The sequence below is a fragment of the Triticum dicoccoides genome, chromosome 4B, assembly GCF_002162155.2.
Source record: "Triticum dicoccoides isolate Atlit2015 ecotype Zavitan chromosome 4B, WEW_v2.0, whole genome shotgun sequence".
In the NCBI taxonomy this organism is placed as follows: domain Eukaryota; kingdom Viridiplantae; phylum Streptophyta; class Magnoliopsida; order Poales; family Poaceae; genus Triticum; species Triticum dicoccoides.
This window is the reverse complement of record NC_041387.1, coordinates 652,099,584-652,112,636: the sequence shown is the minus strand read 5'-3', so window position 1 is coordinate 652,112,636 and position 13,053 is coordinate 652,099,584. Positions and strand designations below refer to the sequence as shown.

Genomic DNA, 13,053 nt, shown 5'->3' with positions numbered 1-13,053 from the left:
GGACGCCGGAGCTGCGGGTGCGCGCGCTGACCGGCGTGTCCTGGGGCTCCGGCTTGACAGGGCGGAGGCAGGGAGAGCCCGACGAGCGACCGGACGAGGAGGAGGACGCGCTGGGCCGCTCCATACGCCTGGGCGTCCAGGAGCTCCCACGGTGGCGTGAGAAGGTCGGGGGAGCGGGGTACTCGAGGTGTGGCGTGTTGCCGCCCTCGATGTACTCGAGGACGACCTCCAACGTGCGGCCGGGTATGCCCTACCACCGGCGCCGGCCCTCGGAGTTGAGCCTGCCGGAGGGCATGACGCCGTTCGTCGCCCCGAGCTGCTCGGCGTGTCGGCGGCGGAAATAGGGCTCCAGAGCGGGCTGTCAGGGGTGTACCACGGGCCTTCTCTTGCCGCTCGCGGCAGGGACGCGCGGATGCGTGCGATCTCCGCAGGCCGTGCCGCCCCGGTGGGTGGTGGTGGCACCGGCACGCCGCCGGCGCTGATCCTCCACGACCCGGGCACCCGCATGTCCGGCGGGGCCGGGTACTCGGCCTCGAAGAGGAGGTGAGCCTCGTCCTCGTGCAGATGGCGGCGCCCGAAACCATTCGCCGCCGCGCCGTCGCCTGAGAAGCGCTCGGCCATCCTTCTGAGCTGGAGACGGCGAGAGGAGGAAGAGGGAGAAGTGGGCGCGTCGGCGGTGTAGTGTGTGTGCGTATCTCCGGTGCGCTGGTTCTCGGCTTATATAGGCGGAAGCGCCGCGTGGTAGGCTTGGCCGGCGCGTTACGCGTGGCGGGAGGCGTGGCGGCCGAGGGGACGCGCGTCGCCCGGACTTCACTGCGCCGCCCGTGAGGCATCAATGGAGGCTGACCGGCGCGGCAGCGCGCGCAACTTTGGCATTGATTCGCCGCGGGGAACGAGGCGATGAGGACGACGAAGCGCCGAGAAGGGAGTCGAGTCGCTGACGCGGCTGGCCCGCGACGCTTTCACGCCATAAAAGATTCGCCCGGCGCCCCCGAGCGACCCCAGCGCGCCGGGTTCGGGTTGGGTCCGCCGGCGCCAATTTAGGCCCGAGCCGGCGAAAAATGGGCCCCTGGGGCGCGACTGGGCCGATTTTTTAGCGCTGGCGGTCGAAAAGTCGCCTGGGGGGCCTTGTTGAGGGCGTGGCTGGAGATGCTCTAAGAACCCTAGAAACTTCGTGTCAAATCAGCTACTCCTGTCTAAAATCCATTTATGTTCTTTACTAATCCCTCCGTTCACTTTTCTAAGACCTTTAGACATTTAAGACAACACCTAGAACAGTTCAATTTCAGCAGTCTTAAACGACTTACAAAAGTGAATAAAGGGAGTAGTTCAGTTAACTCTGAACCTTAAACCACTACTACGAGAACCCACCGCGCGGTGCACGCAAGAACGGCGCATTTGGCGAGTAGCACAACACGCCCACGAAATTCAGGGATAGGGTTAGTGGGAGGAGGTCACGTATGTCTGTAAATTCAGTTCATGGGCAAATCGCCCGTATCTGTATTCTTGTCATTGGCACAGACAAACGGAAATTTCACAAGTCATCCGGGAGTTGCAGGACAGTACACGGATCAGATCGGCACTTGAGCTACCTACCAGTAGACCAGAAAAAGGGTAGTGGGTTTTGGACTGTGCATGGACGATTTCTGCCCCTACATATACATTGCAATTTTTATATGTGGACCTTTCGTGCCGCTAGAACTTGATCAGAGCCCAGACCACGGCAACGAAGATCACACCTGCGATGACCGTCATGAGGATGCCCGTGCAGGACCCACTTTTACGCATCCGCGTGTTGAGAGACTTGAGCTTCTTCTGCGCGCGCTGCACACAGACATGACACAACGACGTGCACGTTAGCTTTCAATCATATGATCTGTATTCATATTGATCTTAATTTGTGGAAGGAATGAAATACCTGCAGCTGGGTGCTCGTGTCCTCGACCCTCTCGTCCAGATCATCCTGCAGCAGCGTTCATGTATGAAGGTTTCAGAAATAAGCACTTGTACTTAATAAAGGACAAAGTGACTCCGGAATTCCAGGAACCAAGATTGATATAGCTGACAAGAAGACCATGCTTACAATTAGCCTGACGTGCAGGTCCAGCTCCTCGTTGATCGCCAGCGCTATGTGCTTCGTGCTGACAATGGTCTCCTCCAGCCTGTCCAGACACTCATCTTGCTCTGCATATCATCACTCATGGTTTCAGTTCACGATAAAGTTTGCTCAGTTGAGTATATACGCAGCATCGCAAAAACATATGTTGATGCACAGTAACTAACGAAGCGTACCTTTCATAATGTTCCTCTGCAGCTGGACAATCTCCTGGTTCTCCATGTTGGCCGTGCTCTTTATGTCCACCACCGTGCACCTGTGGTCGCTCGGTCCGAGCAGCTCGTTCCTGAAGGTTCAGAAAGTCGGAACGCGACAGGTTGTTTCAGCGTCAGTCAGGCAGGTTTTCGGGCGTCAGAAATTGCTTTCAGAAAAGAGTTCAGACTGGTCGTTGAAACTTGGCACACAGATTGTTTCAGCGTCAGTCAAACATGTTCAGAATTCAGAAATTTAATCAGTTCACCTGTTGGACGAGTGCTTCTTCATGGTGAACGGCGCGGCCACCTCCTTCACCTTCAGCTCCAGAGCGTCGAACTTCTCCGCCAGTTTGCGCATCTCCTTCACGTTCCTGCAATGCAAATCGATTAGTGTTATCTACCAATTGTACCGAGTTATTTCTGTGTATTTTTATTAGGATTCTTTATAGTACGAGTAGTAGTAATATGCGTAGATGTGGTGCCTGTTGGGGAGTCGGTCGAGGTCCTCCCTCATGAGGCTCAGCCGGGTCTCGAGGATGGCCACCTTCCGCCGGATCTCCCCGGTCCGGCGCTTCAGCTCCAGCGGCAGCGACGCCGGGACGGACCCCCTCTCGGCGATGTTCCCCATCACGTCCTCCACCAGCCTCTCGGCCTCCTGGAACCGCTTCGTCCATTGCTCCAATGCCGACGGCGCCGGCGACGGCGCAAACCCTGAGGAGAGCAACACGCAGCCACACGATCGACACAGAGTTAGCACGCATTGGCTGCTGAGCAAGATCGGAACCGCGAATCACGGGAAGCAAGACGAACTCGGCTGGTTGGTTACCCTTGGGCTGGAAGGTCGCCATCGGGAGAACCGGATGCGGCCGGTTGACGTTGGACATTGATGTGCTCCTTCGTTCTTGCAAAACTGCCTATTCCTGATGATAGATAGAAGGAGAATCAGCTAATTAACTGGAAAATTCCTGCTGTCTCTTGTTCCTTGGGTTTATGCGGTGCGGCTTGGGGTATATGATCGATCGCCTTTTCCGTTTGGCGTCCGATAAGGAGTCCAGTCGAGAGTCGACAGGGAGAAAGGACGACCACTACGACTTAGATTCAGGTTTGTTTTTTGCCTTTTTTTTTTGAGGGGCGATTCAGGTTTGCTGTTCCGGTCCTCGGTTTCGATTCGACTGGACCCTCCGAGGAGACTACGCATGGGCTTGGGCCTCCATGACCAAATGCCAGATGCGTCAGGTCAGCATGTCTTTTTTTTACGCATGGGCTTGGGCCTCCATATCTTTTTTTACTAGCCCAACACGCTAGGAAATGTCTTGTCCACCCGACACCCGTTGGGGGGAGCAACTAGGTGGCGAGCGCTCCTTAGGGAGCCTCCCAACGATCACTTGGGGGTGGACTGAGAGTGCGCCACAGCCGCAGCCACGTGTCGCACTCTAGACGTTCCCTCCGGATTTTGTTTTTTATTTTTCCGCACGTGTTTTCGGCTTTTTAGATGGTTTTTCCCGGTTTTTTTCGACTTTTCGGTTTTTCACTGGTCTTTTCTACCTTTTTGACAAAAAAATTGAAAAAAATTGTGCAAAAAAACACGTTTTTCTTTATTTTTTTTCCTTTTGTGAGAGGCATGGTTTTGCTTCCGCGGGAGGCATGGTTGTGCCTCTCGGAAACGAAAAAAATGCATTTTCTTTTTTTCTTCTGCGAGAAGCACGGTCGTGCCTCTCAGAAACGGCTTCCGAAGAGGGGGAAAAACGTGCTCCCGCTTCGCGTCCGGTTTTTTCGTGAAAAAAAAGTTCACCAAAATCTATTAACATGAGATCTAGTTTTGAAGATCTCGGCGCGAGGAATCCAACGGTGAAAACAGTTTGAGATTTGGACACATGGTTTTAGAGATAAAATATTTTGAATAAATAAACCTACGAAAAAAGTGAAAACTCTTAGGTCCTTGTCGCAACATGCAGTGCACCACTTGTCGCAGCCTGGGGAGATTGGAATGATCTTTGGAAGAAGTACTCCTCAATTAGTGATTTCACCTCTTGGACGGTTACGTATGTCACCGATCTGTGCACAACATGATCGCGTCCCAAGCTCGCCAGCATGCTCATCCTCCGACGTGATTCTGTCCACCTTGTCCTGCACCACACTCACGCGGACGGGAGGGGTCCGGTTGATGCTAGATACCTACGGGGTGGCGAGTGTGTCAAGCCCGACGACATGCTGGAGATGCCTTGTCATATTGTTTGGATTGATCAACGACTTGATGTGGTTTCAACGCATCGTGTACCGCATCATGCAAAGATCTTATGCGACCTGCTGAGGTAGTGCAAGTGAAAGCCCCACTTGATCTTGGTGGGACGACGATGGCACCTATGAGATCAGCCCCCCTAAAATCCTTGGGTGTTCCCCACCTGGTCGAGTTGGCTACCATGGGGGACCAAAGCTTAGAGGTAAGAGATAAGGGGGCCTAAGCGAGTACGAGATCTACACATTTCGATAAGGGGGCAAAGCCCCCTTCCCGCTGCAAAACTCGAACTCAACTCCTATTTTGGTCATTTCTGGCGAAACCCTAGATCGTCGCCTCCTCCTTCGGCTGATTCCTTTGGTTGGTGGAGAGGGAAGGTTGTAGGAGACACCAGATCTTTCGCACGAGATGTTGAGGTAATTCAAGGTGCCAGTAAAAGCCTCTTTCCTTGCCTCTTACAGTCAGTAGGGAAATAACAGAAAACCCTTGGCGTGGCCATGTCCGTGTGAAAACCTTTAGTTAACCTTAGTGATAACCAACATGGGAAACTACGATAGTGACATTATGGTATAAAGTCTACCTAGAGTAGAACATATCCTGTACCTGGACCCTCCCACTTATGAACATGGAGAGTGGTATAGAGATACAACAAAGAGCTACGCTCTGCTCTTATTACGATGATCATATTAGTAGTTATGACTTTAAACCCCTTCGAGAACAACTTACTCCTGAGCGTCATTCTTACCTAACTTGGTACTCTTTTTATTCCCGTTTTCACCTTTCCATTTGTAGTTGAGATAAACTACCTTTTATTCTAATGAGTTTTCTCTCATTATTCATCTTATCCCTCTCCTCGATCAGCTGACCTCTCTCGTCCCTCATCATATTAGTTTTGGAGAAGAGCTCAGCCTTCTCGTTCTGCAGCTGACCCTTCTCCACCTTCAGCGAGGCATTCACCTCTTGTTGGGTATTGAGATATTGACGAGCCTTTAAACGATCGCCGTTGAGCATCTCCACATCATATACCTCCTTCCGGTTGCCTCCAGAATTGGCCATTACCTGATGCACTTTAACTTGTTAGACAAATAAATAATGTTGTGTTAGGTTGCAAAGTATTTTTAAAGTATGTCAAGAATACTACAGTACTTTGAGGTGTATGGCTCTAGGACCAATTGAACTACAACAACATATGACCATTGAACTGTGCATGACAACAGAAGCCTACAATATGACATTTGACAGTTGAACTATATGTTGGGGAACGTTGCATGGAAAACAAAAAAAAATCTACGCACACACAAGATCTATCCATGGAGATGTATAGCTACGAGAGGAGAGAGTGTGTCTACGTACCCTTGTAGACTGTTAAGCGGAAGCGTTTATCAACATGGTTGATGTAGTGGTACACCTTCATGATCCATTTCGATCAAGCACTGAATGAATGACACCTCCATGTTCAACACACGTGCAGCTCGATGACGTCCTCGCCTTCTTGATCCAGCAAGAGGGGCTAAGTAGTAGATGAGTTATGGCAGCACAACGACGTGGTGACGGTGGTGGTGAAACTATTTCCACAGAGCTTCGTTAAGCTCAACGAATTTGGACGGAGGTGGAAATAGAGGGAGAGGGGGCCCGCACATGGCTTGGGGATTCGTGGTGTGTGGTGCCCCTCCCCTCCTCACATATATATAGCTGGAGGGGGGAGGGGAGGTAACCCTAGGCGCACCCCAAGGGGGTCGGCGGTCACCCTGGACACCTGCCTAGGCGCCCCCTTTCCTTCCTTGGGGGGAGGAGAAGGTAGGGGGGCTGCCCTGCCTTAGGCGCCCCCTTTCCTTCCCTAGGGCCAGCGGCCAAGAGGTGGGCGCGCCAACCCCCTGTGGGCTGGTGTGCTTCCCCCTCCTTAGCCCGTTAAGCCCAATAACTCCCTGTGGCCTCCCGGAACCCCTCCCGGCACTCCGATGGTAATTGTGCATTCCGAAACCTTTCTGAAACCCGAATACCTTCATCCTATATACCAATCTTTACCTCCGGACCATTCCATAATCTCATCCAGGACCCAAACAACATTCAGTCACCAACTCACATAACTCATATAGTACTATATCATGAACGGACGTTAAGCGTGCGGACCCTACGGGTTCGAGAATGAAGTAGACACGATCGAGATGATTCTCCGGTCAATAACCAATAGCGGGACCTGGATGCCCATATTGGTTCCCACATATTCTTCGATGATCTTTATCGATCGAACCTTTATGACAACATACGTGGTTCCCTTTATCCGTCGGTATGTTACTTTCCCGAGATTCGATCGCCATTATCTCCATACCTAGTTCAATCTCGTTACCAGCAAATCTCGTTACTCATTCCGTTATACATCATATTGTAACTAACTCCTTAGTCACTTTTCTTGCAAGCTTCTTGTAATGTTGTATTACCGAGAGGGCCCAGAGATACCTCTCCGTCATACGGAGTGACAAATCCCAATCTCGATTCACGCGAACTTAATAGACACCTTCGGAGATACCTATAGAGCACCTTTATCACTACTAGGGAAAACCTTATACACAGAGGTATAGCAGTAGCATTGGTCAAAACTAGACGCTGCTGCTACTTAGTAGTAGCGCCTGTCGCAAAAGCACGCTACAACTATAGTTTCAGCAGTAGCGCGTCTCCACAGAAAAGCGCTACTACTATAATTCCCACACTGTTGCCGGTAGGCTAGAAATAGTAGTAGCAGTTCTTCCTAAAGCACGCTACTGCTAAATACTTTGTAGCAGCGCATTTCCGGTGTAGAGCGCTACTGCTATGAAAAAGAAAATAAATAGAAAAATAAGTAGAAAAGTAAATGAAAATCAAAGAAATAGAAAAAGGAGAAATGAAAAAAAGAAAATGTAAATAAAAACAAAATAAAAATAAAAATAAAAATAAAAGATAAAGGCATAGCATTAGTGCGTTTTGGCAGAACGTGCTATAGCTAACTTAGCTATAGCACATTTTGCTAAAACATGCTACTGCTATTTTGATTTAACCCCGGCCGCGCGGGCTCCAAATTTTGCTAAGTCCTTTCCCCCTATCCCCTATCCCCCAACTCCTCCATCGCCGCTGTCGATCGCCCTGCCGCCCTCGACCTCACCTCCGCCGCCCGAGGCCGTCGTCGACCTCACAGCCGCTGCCCGAGGCGCTCACCGCTGCCGCCCTTGACCTCACTGCTGCCGCCCAAGCCCACCCTCGACCTCGCCGCCGCCGCCCGAGCCCGCCCAGGACCTCCGCCGCCCGAGCCCGAGCCTGCCCTCGCCGCCGACTGCAAGTCGCTCCCTCTCCTCTCTCCTACCCTCCTCTCTCTCTCTGCTAGGGCACAATTCATATGTTGTTGCTGCGCTGATGTTAATATGAACCCTAGATTTGTTTAGGGTAGTAGACATTTTTTTAGCATTTAGGAAAAATGATTAGCAAATTTTTTAGGAAATTAGGTAGGGCAAATTTTTATGAAAATGCCTAAACAGTAATTCCATCTAGGTTAATTAACTTAGGTGAATTTAGTTATGAACCCTAGGAATTAGTAGTTGTGGTACTAGTAGATGTTAATGAGATTAACTTAGGTTAATTAGGTTAGGGCAGTAGAGCAGCAGCATATAACAGGACCCTAGGAATTAACTTAGGTTAATTAGGTTAGGGCAGTAGTGGTACTAGTAGATGTTAATTAGATGTTTTTAGTTAGGGAAGTAGGGTTTTACGAGGTTAATTAGGTGAAGTTAAATGAATGACCTAAATGAGTGAAATTAGTAGTTAACTGGATTTTTAGGACAAATTTGTATATGCTTAAGTACTTAACTAGATATTATTTTTTGGACAAACTTGTATATCCTTAAGTAGTTAACTAAATATATTATAGGGTTGTATATATAGTTGCTTAAGTACTTATATAGTTGTTCTGCACCCAATGTATGCTCAAGTAGTTGTATAATTCCTAGGGTTCATCAATGAGTGCTTACGTAGTATCAATGAGTGCTTAAGTAGTTGTAGATGCTTAAGTAGCTAGCTTGGGTTCATCTAATTAGTTAGTACTTGTAGATGCTTAAGTACTAGGGCAGTAGGATATACTTTGAATTGAGTTCTAGGGTTCATAATTTGAAATTTGTGTAGGTTTTCTTGAAGTGTGAAACATTGAAGTGGTCATGATATATGAAAATTCCTCGATTGTGCCCAAGTGGCCTTTTGTTGTTTCCAGGGAATGAAGCCGAGTGGCCTACGTTTTGCCTGAATGTTGACTCATTTTCATTCCGGCAAATTTCAGGTGCTCGATTTGTCCACTTTTTAGCAAAGGACATGCCAAAATTTTCCGTGAATTTCGGGATGACTTGTGCTACAAACTAGGACATATCGAGTGTCCGGGATTTGCCGCACTAGGAAGGAATCAATGTTCCTACAAAACATAGGCCTTTTTTACGTCATTATTCATTTTATTAGGTCTAGAATAATTGAGTAGATTTAATCATAGGAAACATGGCTAGCAACAATGAAGGACAGGGTTCTGGTGATTGCGATGACGTCTACCTGGCGGCAGACGAATATTTGAACCTTGCCAATGATCAACAATTATTGTTGCTGGGCCCACCTGTCACATCTAAGACCAACATCGATACCGATGCCGAGACTGGCGTTGAGACCCAGACCGGAACCGAGATGGGCAAATCCATAGAACCAAAATCGAAGAGGAGATGTCAACGCCCAAACCACCTCCTCACTACTAGACAAGTGGTCACGGAGGTGGATGGCGGCAATTTTGAGCCAAAACCGCCTGTGGAAGCGCGCTCCTGCTACTACAATCAAATAGGCTGCATCATATGGGCGTGCACCACCATCAATGATGAGAAACTAAAGAAGATACCAAATATGAAGCACTCCCTCCTAACCCTGTTGCACCAGATATTCTTGTTCCCGGGCCGGGATGAAATCCAATATACTGATCCACAGAAAGACCCGGCAATGAAGAAGATAAACAAACGCAGCATGACCAAGTTTAGCGATGCATTGACCGCTTGGAAAGTAAGGGTGAAAGCAAGTATCATCGACAAAAAAGAACCCTTCTCCAAGATTGTAAAGGATAATCCGACAATCATGGAAGAGCAGTTTCAAATATTCAAGGCAGCTTGTGATGCCAAAGATGCCAAAGAAAAGTCAAAGTACATGAAGGGGCTTCAAAAGAGGAACATGGGGCGCAACTGATACGTCTCCAACGTATCTATAATTTTTGATTGTTCCATGCTATTATATTACCTATTTTGGATGTTTATGGGCTTTACTATACACTTTCATATCATTTTTGGGACTAACCTACTAATCGGAGGCCCAACCCGAATTGCTGTTTTTTTGCCTATTTCAGTGTTTCGCAGAAAAGAAATATCAAATGGAGTCCAAACGGAATGAAACCTTCGGGAGAAATCTTTTTGGAACAAATGGAATCCAGGAGACTTGGAGTGGATGTCAAGCAGCAAACGAGGCGGCCACGAGGGTGCCCGGCACACCCTAGGGGGGGGGGGCGCCCCCTGCCTCGTGGCCCCCTCGTGGCTCCACCAACCTACTTCTTCCTCCTATAAATATCTATGTACCCCGAGAACATCCAGGAGCACCATGAAAAACTATTTCCACCGCCACAACCTTCTGTATCCGCGAGATTCCATCTTAGAGCCTTCGCCGGTGCTTCGCTGGAGGGGGAATCGATCATTGAGGGCCTCTACATCACCACCAAGGCCTCTCTGATGAGTTGTGAGTAGTTTACCACAGACCTTCAGTTCCATAGTTATTAGCTAGATGGCTTCTTCTCTCTCTTTGAATCTCAATACAAAGTTCTCCTCGATCTTCTTGGAGATCTATTCGATGTAACTCTTTTTGCGGTGTGTTTGTCGAGATCCGATGAATTGTGGGTTTATGATCAAGTTTATCTATGAGAAATATTTGAATCTCCTCTGAATTCTTTTATGTATGATTGGTTATCTTTGCAAGTCTCTTCGAATTATCAGTTTGGTTTGGCCTACTAGATTGATCTTTCTTGCAATGGGAGAAGTGCTTAGCTTTGGGTTCAATCTTGCGGTGTTCTTTCCAAGTGACAACAGGGGCAGCAAGGCACGTATTGTATTGTTGCCATCGAGGATAAAAATATGGGGTTTATATCATAATGCTTGAGTTTATCCCTCTACATCATGTCATCTTGCTTAATGCGTTACTCTGTTCTTATGAACTTAATACTCTAGACGCAGGCAGGAGTCGGTCGATGTGTGGAGTAATAATAGTAGATGCAGGCAGGAGTCTGTCTAGTTGTTGCGGACGTGATGCCTATATACATGATCATGCCTAGATATTCTCATAACTATGCACTTTTCTATCAATTGCTCGACAGTAATTTGTTCACCCACCGTAATAATTATGATATCTTGAGAGAAGCCACTAGTGAAATCTATGGCCCCCGGGTCTATTCTCTATCATATAAGTTTCTGATCTACTTTATTTTTGCAATCTTTACTTTTCAATCTATATCATAAAAATACCAAAAATATTTATCTTATCATATTATCTCTATCAGATCTCACTTTCGCAAGTGGACGTGAAGGGATTGACAACCCCTTTATCGCGTTGGTTGCAAGGTTCTTGTTTGTTTGTGTAGGCGCGTGGGACTTGTGAGGAGTCTCCTACTGGATTGATACCTTGGTTCTCAACAACTGAGGGAAATACTTATGCTACTTTCTGCATCACCCTTTCCTCTTCAAGGGAAAAACCAACGCATGCTCAAGAGGTAGCAGAAACCACCTCGGTAGCTGTGGTTATGCGAGGAAAGAGGTCCATATGGGCCAAGGAGGACGCGGAACGCGGAAGTATGGGCATCCCAGACCCCTTGGCGGATTTCACCATCTCGCAGGAGCGTGACGTCCTCAGGGCCCGGTACCATTGGGACCCAGTCAAGAAGGTTTTCGAGACGGACCCGGTCACAACGGAGTTCATGAGACTGCTGGTAATTTTAGTTTCTGATCAATTCGACTACATGTTTAGTCATATTTGTAAAGGATCCTTGTTGCCGGGGAGATCTTTGCTCAAGTCAAGACATACCAAGTACCCATGACAAACTCATCTCCCTCGCATTACATTATTTGCCATTTGCCTCTCGTTTTCCTCTCCCCCACTTCACCCTTGCCGTTTATGCGCCCTCTCTTTTTCCGTTCATCTCTCTTTTTTGCTTGTTCCTCGTATTCTCTTACGCTATGTCTGAAACTGGGGAGGTTATCACTAATAAGGACAATAGCAATAACATGGGAAACTTTGATGCTTTTGATGATCCTGTTGAAGAACCACCCATCTTACATACTAAAAAGTTTCGAATCGGTAGTGGTAATATTATTGGAAAAGGGGTCATTCAAGATTTCTTTACTTGTGCCGGTGCTTTACCCGCTATGGGTGGATCTATTCTTCATAGAACTAATAGTCTTGCGGATGCTATATCTTTGCTTATAGTTGAACTTGAAAGACAACTTATGCATATGCATCCTTGCATACAAAGGATTTTCCTAGAATTTTCCAATATCGAGCATTCTTCTGTCAAGCGTGCATCTACTATCTTTTTGGCTCATGAGTTTAGATTCATAATTAAAGAAGCCAAAGAAATTTTTGCTCACTATAAGGTGGATGTTGGCCGTTCTCCCATAGAGGCAATCCTCTTCAATCAAGAGGACATAATGCGTTTACAATCTCTAAATTATGTTGCTTTTAATGAAAACCTTAGAAAAAAGGTTCCTACCAATGTTCTAGTTGATAGAATTTCCGAACTTAATAATGATTTTGCCATTCGAAATAATGAGCTAGGGTTTTCTCTTGAGTATAGGCTCATAACTTTCTGCCAAAAGAATGCTTACAATGATGAATTAGTTGTACAATATGAAGGGCCAAGGGAGGAACCCATACCTCCCGAGCTTGATCTTGGGGACTCTTGTCCCACTAAATTTAGCCATTTTGATTACTTTTCCTTGCCACAAAGAAAACTTTCTGCTGAACATAGGGAATATGAGATGATTTTTCGTGATTTATCTTATCATTATGGCAATACTTAGATCTATTCTCTCTTTTATGCCTAGCTAGGGGCGTTAAACTATAGCGCTTGTTGGGAGGCAACCCAATTTTATTTTTGTTCCTTGATTTTTGTTCCTGTTTAGTAATAAATAATTCATCTAGCCAATGCTTAGATGTGGTTTTATGTTTTAATTAGTGTTTGTGCCAAGTAGAACCTATAGGATCATCTTGGGTGAAAGTTAATTTGATTCTGCTGAAAAACAGAAACTTTTGCGCTCACGAGAAAAATCTAATAAATCACAGAAACGTGCTTTTGAGTTGATTCTTTTTGAAGTAGATCAATAGAAAAATTGCCTAGGGCTTCCTATTTTGGTACCAATTTTAGAGTTCCAGAAGTATTCAAAAGTTACAGATTGCTACAGACTGTTCTGTTTTTGACAGATTCTGTT

At 47.2% G+C, this 13,053-nt stretch overlaps 1 pseudogene; it reads right to left on the bottom strand.

The window, feature by feature from the left end:
* Nucleotides 1-1,357: 1,357 nt before the first annotated feature.
* Nucleotides 1,358-3,158, bottom strand: LOC119294178 (annotated as a pseudogene).
* Between the last annotated feature and the right edge of the window lie 9,895 nt (nt 3,159-13,053).